Raw genomic sequence first — 6,291 nt, 5'->3', positions numbered from 1 at the left:
ATAAAAAACTCTCTGAGTATATATTATGTTCTTCTTTTAAAAAAATTGAATGAAGTGAGATTCCTAAAGTTACTGGAGCACAGGTGTCCCACTCACAACTCATGGGCCACACATGACTTACATGAGGACTTTTGTGCTTATATGTAGTGGCAGATATCCTGAAAATTGTTCACAGACCTCTTTTTTGCTTATTAGCTTTCATTAGTGTTTGTGTATTTATTGTGTGGCCCAAGAAAATTCTTCTTCTTCCTTCTCTATGTGGTGTAGAGAAGCTAAAATGTTGAACATCTTTGCAAGTTTTAACATCACTCCAGCTAATAAATGACAGAATTAGAATTCAAACTAAGGTCTGTCTGACTCTGGAGTTCATGAAGGAACATTTAAAATTCTTGGACAAAAGGTGCTTTGGAAGTATTAGGATGAACCATATGAGATTGCCAATATTAAATCATTTTGACATAGAAAAATAGCAATTTCATGTGGCTTCATTTAATAGTTATGCCTGACAACTTGTAAAATATAGACTCCCTCTATTTTATTTATCTAGTTTTTTAGTTTGAAATGATGACCAATCTAGTCCTTTTGCTAAAATAAATAAAAGGTTGCAGTGAAGTCAGAAGAAAAATTTATGTAGTTCAAATTAAAACAAGTTACATGTCTCATCCTGTCTCACCAGAAATGACATCACTGCTCCTACATGGGGAGAACTGGTCACATGGGAGACCCTGTTTTCATGGTGATCAGCTGCAGACGATCAGCAAGATGACCTCATCTGCAGCTGAGGAGGTTTGACCTTTGCCCCTTTAGGCATGTGAAGCAGAAAAAGAAATCTTCACAGGCTGAGGAATGTAAAACAGACAAGCATCCTTCAGCCTGGCAGAGTTTATCAAGCATGTGTTCAGTGCAAACACTCAGACTTGGACATGATGTAAAAGCAATTAAGGAAAAGAACAGTGAGTAGCCTTGGAGTTGGGTGTGTCCTTTGGCGTTTCTCAGTAGTACTAGAAAAATATGTTTTTCATTTTCCAACAATAAAAGATAAGAAAGGGACCTTTGGGGGGGAAATGATGTTTGTACTAATATTCTATAAAGAGAGGCTAAAACTTAATTTCACACTGTAATCAGTTTCCCATGAGAATATCTTAGAACTAATCAAATCATTTAGGTCTATAAGATGGTAGATTAATTAAATTTAAAAGAAAAAACCTCTAAGACACACTTTTCAGGTACATTTTTAACTAATGCAGTGATAATAAAGATTTCTCAGTAAAGGTCCACACTCACTCATGTCTAGGAATGGTGGAAGATGAATGGAGGCAGGTACCTATTGTGTATGCTTTCCTATCCTGCTTGCTTCAGTCTAATTTGAAGACTGAAAAGCTTCCCATGTTGCAGATTTCCTTCTATTAAAAACTCCTTAGTACCCAGAAATTGCTTAATATTTTAGAGTTTTCTTTTCTTTTCTTTCTTTTTTTTTTTTTTGGAGATGAGATCTTGCTCTTGCTCCAGTTGGTCTGGAACTCCTGAATTCAGGCAATCCCAGTGTGCTCTGATTACAGGTGTGAGTCCCCAGCTCCCATCCTTATTTTAGGGTTTTTCATGTGTGACCTTTAACAAGCACTCCCGGATACCATGAGTGGAAGCTCTTAAAGTCAGTTTAAGAAGGGTAAACACGAGTAAGATAACAAAGAGTGTTCTCATATTCTGGCTGGTAACTGTTAATCAATAGCTTCCAAATCAAACATCCTGTGCGAAGCAACTAATTGGAGAGATGGAAGCCTTCTAAAAGGGTGGTGCTAGAATGCTGAAATCTGAAATGCAAAAAAATAGTTCATCCAGGTTAAAAAAAGAAGCAGTTCATTATTCTAATTTTGAGCTGGGCAGTTATCCAACTTAAACAAGTCAAGTCCTTTATGTTTCCGGCTGCTTTAAAAAGATATGGGAAAACCACCTAATTACTTAAGTAATTGTATTATTTCCTCCATTTTTATTGCTTTTGTGGTATAGTCATTTTAATGTTTATCCAATATAAGTATATTCCTATTAAAAAGATATGTTCAACGTAAGAGTCATATTTCACAAAACTTATATTTCTGGACTATTTGGGAGTAAATAGAGATTGGGATTTTAGAGTTTTCCTTGTTTGTCCCTCAGACAAAATAAACACTTACAGATGTAGGCATAAAGAGATAGTGAAAAACTTTTTTAAAGAAAAAAATTCAAGAGAGTATTGTATCTTAATGTCCACCGCTAGGTGAATGGATAAATAAATTGTGGTTTATGCACACAATAGTCCACTACTCAGCACAAAAATCACCTAAATGTTGATATACTTGGCATAAAATATCTTCATGATTGAAAAAAATAACAGACCAAGAAAGAAGACATTCCATATGACTCTTCCAATTATATAAAATTCTTAGAAAATACAAGCCAATCTACAGTGACAGAAAACAGATCAATAGTAGCCGGAGGAGGATAGGAGGGAGCTGAAAGGCATGAGTGAGTGGGATTGCAAAGGGACAAGTGAAACATTTGCAAGTGATGGATATGTTCATGATCTTCAGGTGAAGATTGTATAAATGTATACAATGTACACATCAAAGCTATATCAAAACTATGTCCAGCTAGAGTGAGAAACAAAATCAATAAAAACATTTTTTAAATTCTGAATTAACTTATCACTAGAAAAAACTTTTGAAATTTAGATTTCCAAGCTTGGTCCCATTTAGCATGTTAGGCATTCTCAGATTTTATTGCCTACATTAGATAGCATATCAGCCAGAAGCATCAGCCAATCAACATCTGGTATCTTCATTGAAAGATATGCTTCAATCAAAGAATACATCATTGTATTCTTTGTATCTTCATTCAAAGAATACATTATTGTATCTTTCCTTAACCTTCAAACAACAGGAGCTATTGTCTTTAAACAATGCTTATACCCCATTATGAAGTGCCCACGTAAAATAAATTTACTTTAAACATTACAACAGAAAAAGTGTACCACATTTAAAATTAGGTTGTTTCCATTAATTAAATGAGATGACATTCTGATTTAAACAAGCTGCAAAAAATCCAGAGCTAAGAGAAAAGCTCAATCATATAACCATGTTAATCAAATATGGAGTTATAATAATATTCTTTTTTAGTGATTATTATTTTATATTTAATCTAAAGCTTCACTGTATACATGTAAACACTGTGAGCCATATTAAAACATTTGAGAAACACTAGAGGGGTGTAAACAATGAATAAATTAGCTAATTAATTTATAATCTCTTTTTGTTAAAATGACAATGAAGAGAAACTCTAATCCTGAGCAAAAGAAGCACTGTAAATGTTTGAAGAAGGCCTCAAATGCGGATTCTTCAAAGGAACGTTAGTATTCAGAGGCATTGATAAAGGTGTATTGTATGTGTGATAATTTTAGAACCTTCCACAATGCAGAGAAAGGATTTATTTGCATGCTTAAGTAGGTCAAAGGATAAGTAATTCCTCCCCTTCTCCTGCTAAATGCTGGTCACAAAGCTTAGATTCAATGTCAAATATATCTCTGAAAGCTGGTACTCAAAGTCGCTGCTGAGGAAGAGAAAAGCTTTATGCCTCTGGTTGGGCCTGCAGACAAAGCCAAGGATTCAGTTAAGTACTGAGGCTGACATTCCAGCTGTGTAATCATCTCCCTCGGTGACCTCAGAAAAATGATTTTACTTTCACGTTCCTATTGCTTCATCTACAAAAAATGACAAAGAAACTTTGGGATGACGGGATCTCAATGTTCATACACAAACTATAGATCAAATTTTTATAATTAAAACCGCAACATAACCCAGTCTTGCAAACCTACAGTGGATGCCATAATATATCTTTTGTCATGAAAACTCTGCTTATATTGCATCTGATGCTCACACATAGATCATAAATTCTTTGACGGCAAGATCAATCCCTTTAGAGTATACGTATTACTGGCATTGTCCCTCCCTTACGTTCAACTCCTGCGAAACAGAATGATCTCGTAGGAAGCTTGAAAAAAATGACTGAATATAGAGTATGACGCTTTCCTTTAACAGTGCATAATTTTACTTTTAATCAAAACCTCACTTCTTTTAATAATATCCTTTATCAGGGGTGTAAAAAAACTCAAAAAACCAAAAATAAAACTTACTTGGATTTTTATACCGATAGTCAAATAAAAGAAAATTGTTTCTAGTCCTAGTTCTGTAAATAACCAGGTATGTTACATTAGACTAAGATGACTTATTTATAGAGAAAGAATAATATATAATCATTATGCATCTACATTCAGGAAACTTAATAATATTAACAGTACTTAAAACATCAAGTAAAAAAATTTTAGATTTTTGTATTTTTCATAACTTAGGAAAGTGTTCACAGAATATTAAGTGAATAGACAAAAAACAGAGTACATGTTACACGAATAGGATGATCTCAGTGGCCCAAAATTGCCAAGCATAATCTAAAATCTACCAAGATGTTACCAATAATTTCCTTATTTATTATGGTGGAGGTATAAATGATCTCTCTCCTGTCAACTTTTCTCTATGTCAGAATATCCTCTACCACTGATCGGAGCCTGGATGGTGGCTGAATGGGAGGAAGTCTGTCTGGGCTGCTTGTGAAGATGGACCCAGCATCTACCAGATCCCACTCCAGGCCTCCAACCACAGCTACAGGGCATCTGACCAGAAATTAAATCAGCCTGATTGGACTGTTCACCTCCAAATCACTTCAAAAGAGAAAATTGCCAATATCACACTCGAGGATAAAGTTTCAGGAGAGCACTTTGTTCAGACACCAGGAGAACAATCTCTCATTTTCTGTGGAGACAGTGACAGATTCCAGCTGCTATCCTGTGACCCTCATCCAGATGGTACTGGGCACAGTGCTTTCATTAGCACTGTCTTCACAAATCCAAGAGATGTGTTCAACTTCACCGCCTCTTTGCAAGATCACTTCAAGTGGGTAAAGCAGGAATCTGAGATGTCCAAAGAACTTGAAAAGTAGGTGCTCGTCCCAAGTTGGATCTGGGCTTCAAGGAAGGACAGAGATCAAGTTGATTGTTGGGAACATTATAGCCAAAAAAGGCTTCTAAACCCAAGGCTCAAGGAGACTGGGGGCCTAAGCTTACTTCCACCCCCACCTGAAGGCAGTGTCACTAATTCCCCTTCTTTCTCTTCAGTTGCCATCAGCAGTCACCCCACCACTCATTCCAAAATCTAGCCGTGGAGGAAGTGATGCAAATATCCTTTTGGACGTAGATTTCCCTGCTTCTGCCAGGACATAAGCACCAGTGCCAGTTTCTGCAAGCATTGACTTGTGGGGAAACTTTAGTGCTGTTCCAAACCAGGCACCATAGCCACCCTACTAGGTCTTGTTCTAAATATCATTAGCAGAACATTAAGGACAGGCTTGCACAATAAAAATGACCTCAAGGGCACCAATGTGTGAGGGAAATTAGGAACTCCTTCCCTCCCCAGAACAGAAATGACTGGACAATCTTTTTCATACCTTCTTCATTGCCTTCAGGCTGGTCTATGTCACTGCCCTGTGTTGTTACTTGCTGGACAACCAGGAGAGTAAAGACAGTATCTGCTGTCCCCTGCTTACTATCAAGGCAGAGGAACTGCGGATCTCGTCATACTTGTGGCTGATGTGCAGGGCTGAAAAGGCCAGGGTCTACTTGAGGAGTAATGACCTCTAACTTCTATAAAACATTTTCCATCTCTAAATTCCTTATTTCAGAATCATTTCATGACTCATGTGCCTCTTAGTGAAGCCCTGCTTAGCAATTTCAGGGGAGTCAAAAACCTTGAAAATTCCTTTTCCACCTACACAAGATTCTAAAAATGGACATTGTGACCTCAGTGTTCACAAATTCAGAATTTTGATAGGGGTAGGGATGGAGAAAGACTGGTTTTCTGGGTCTCTCCTACATAGCCCCCTTCAGGTGTATCCCATACAGTGAACATCCAGAGCTGGCTGCAGCTCTCTCACCCTCTTGTGTGTTTACGTGTCTCTTCCTATGGCAAGAGGGTTGTGTTGGCAGGACCTCTGCTATTCTTTTCTATTGTTTGAATAGTGCTTCAACTTTGGCCAGTGGGAGTCTCTGCCAGGAGTAAGGTTCAAGAGGCTGTGAGTTCCAAAGTCACACTCTAAACAAGTATTTCATTTCTTGCAGCTCCATCATCTAGTTACTGCATTTGAAGCATGGCATTAATTTGTATTTTCCCATTATTTAAGGTTGAAGGGTTTAGAGCAGTGACTGTCAAC

The 6,291-nt window shown here is 37.1% G+C and overlaps 1 pseudogene; it reads left to right on the top strand.

The window, feature by feature from the left end:
- Positions 1–1,296: 1,296 nt before the first annotated feature.
- Positions 1,297–5,377, top strand: LOC100958771 (annotated as a pseudogene).
- Positions 5,378–6,291: the final 914 nt, after the last annotated feature.

Source organism: Otolemur garnettii, unplaced genomic scaffold (genome assembly GCF_000181295.1).
Source record: "Otolemur garnettii isolate 467f Iridium unplaced genomic scaffold, OtoGar3 scaffold00009, whole genome shotgun sequence".
Taxonomy (NCBI): Eukaryota; Metazoa; Chordata; class Mammalia; order Primates; family Galagidae; genus Otolemur; species Otolemur garnettii.
The sequence above is the reverse complement of the archived record's forward strand: the minus strand, read 5'-3'. Positions and strand labels throughout refer to the sequence as shown.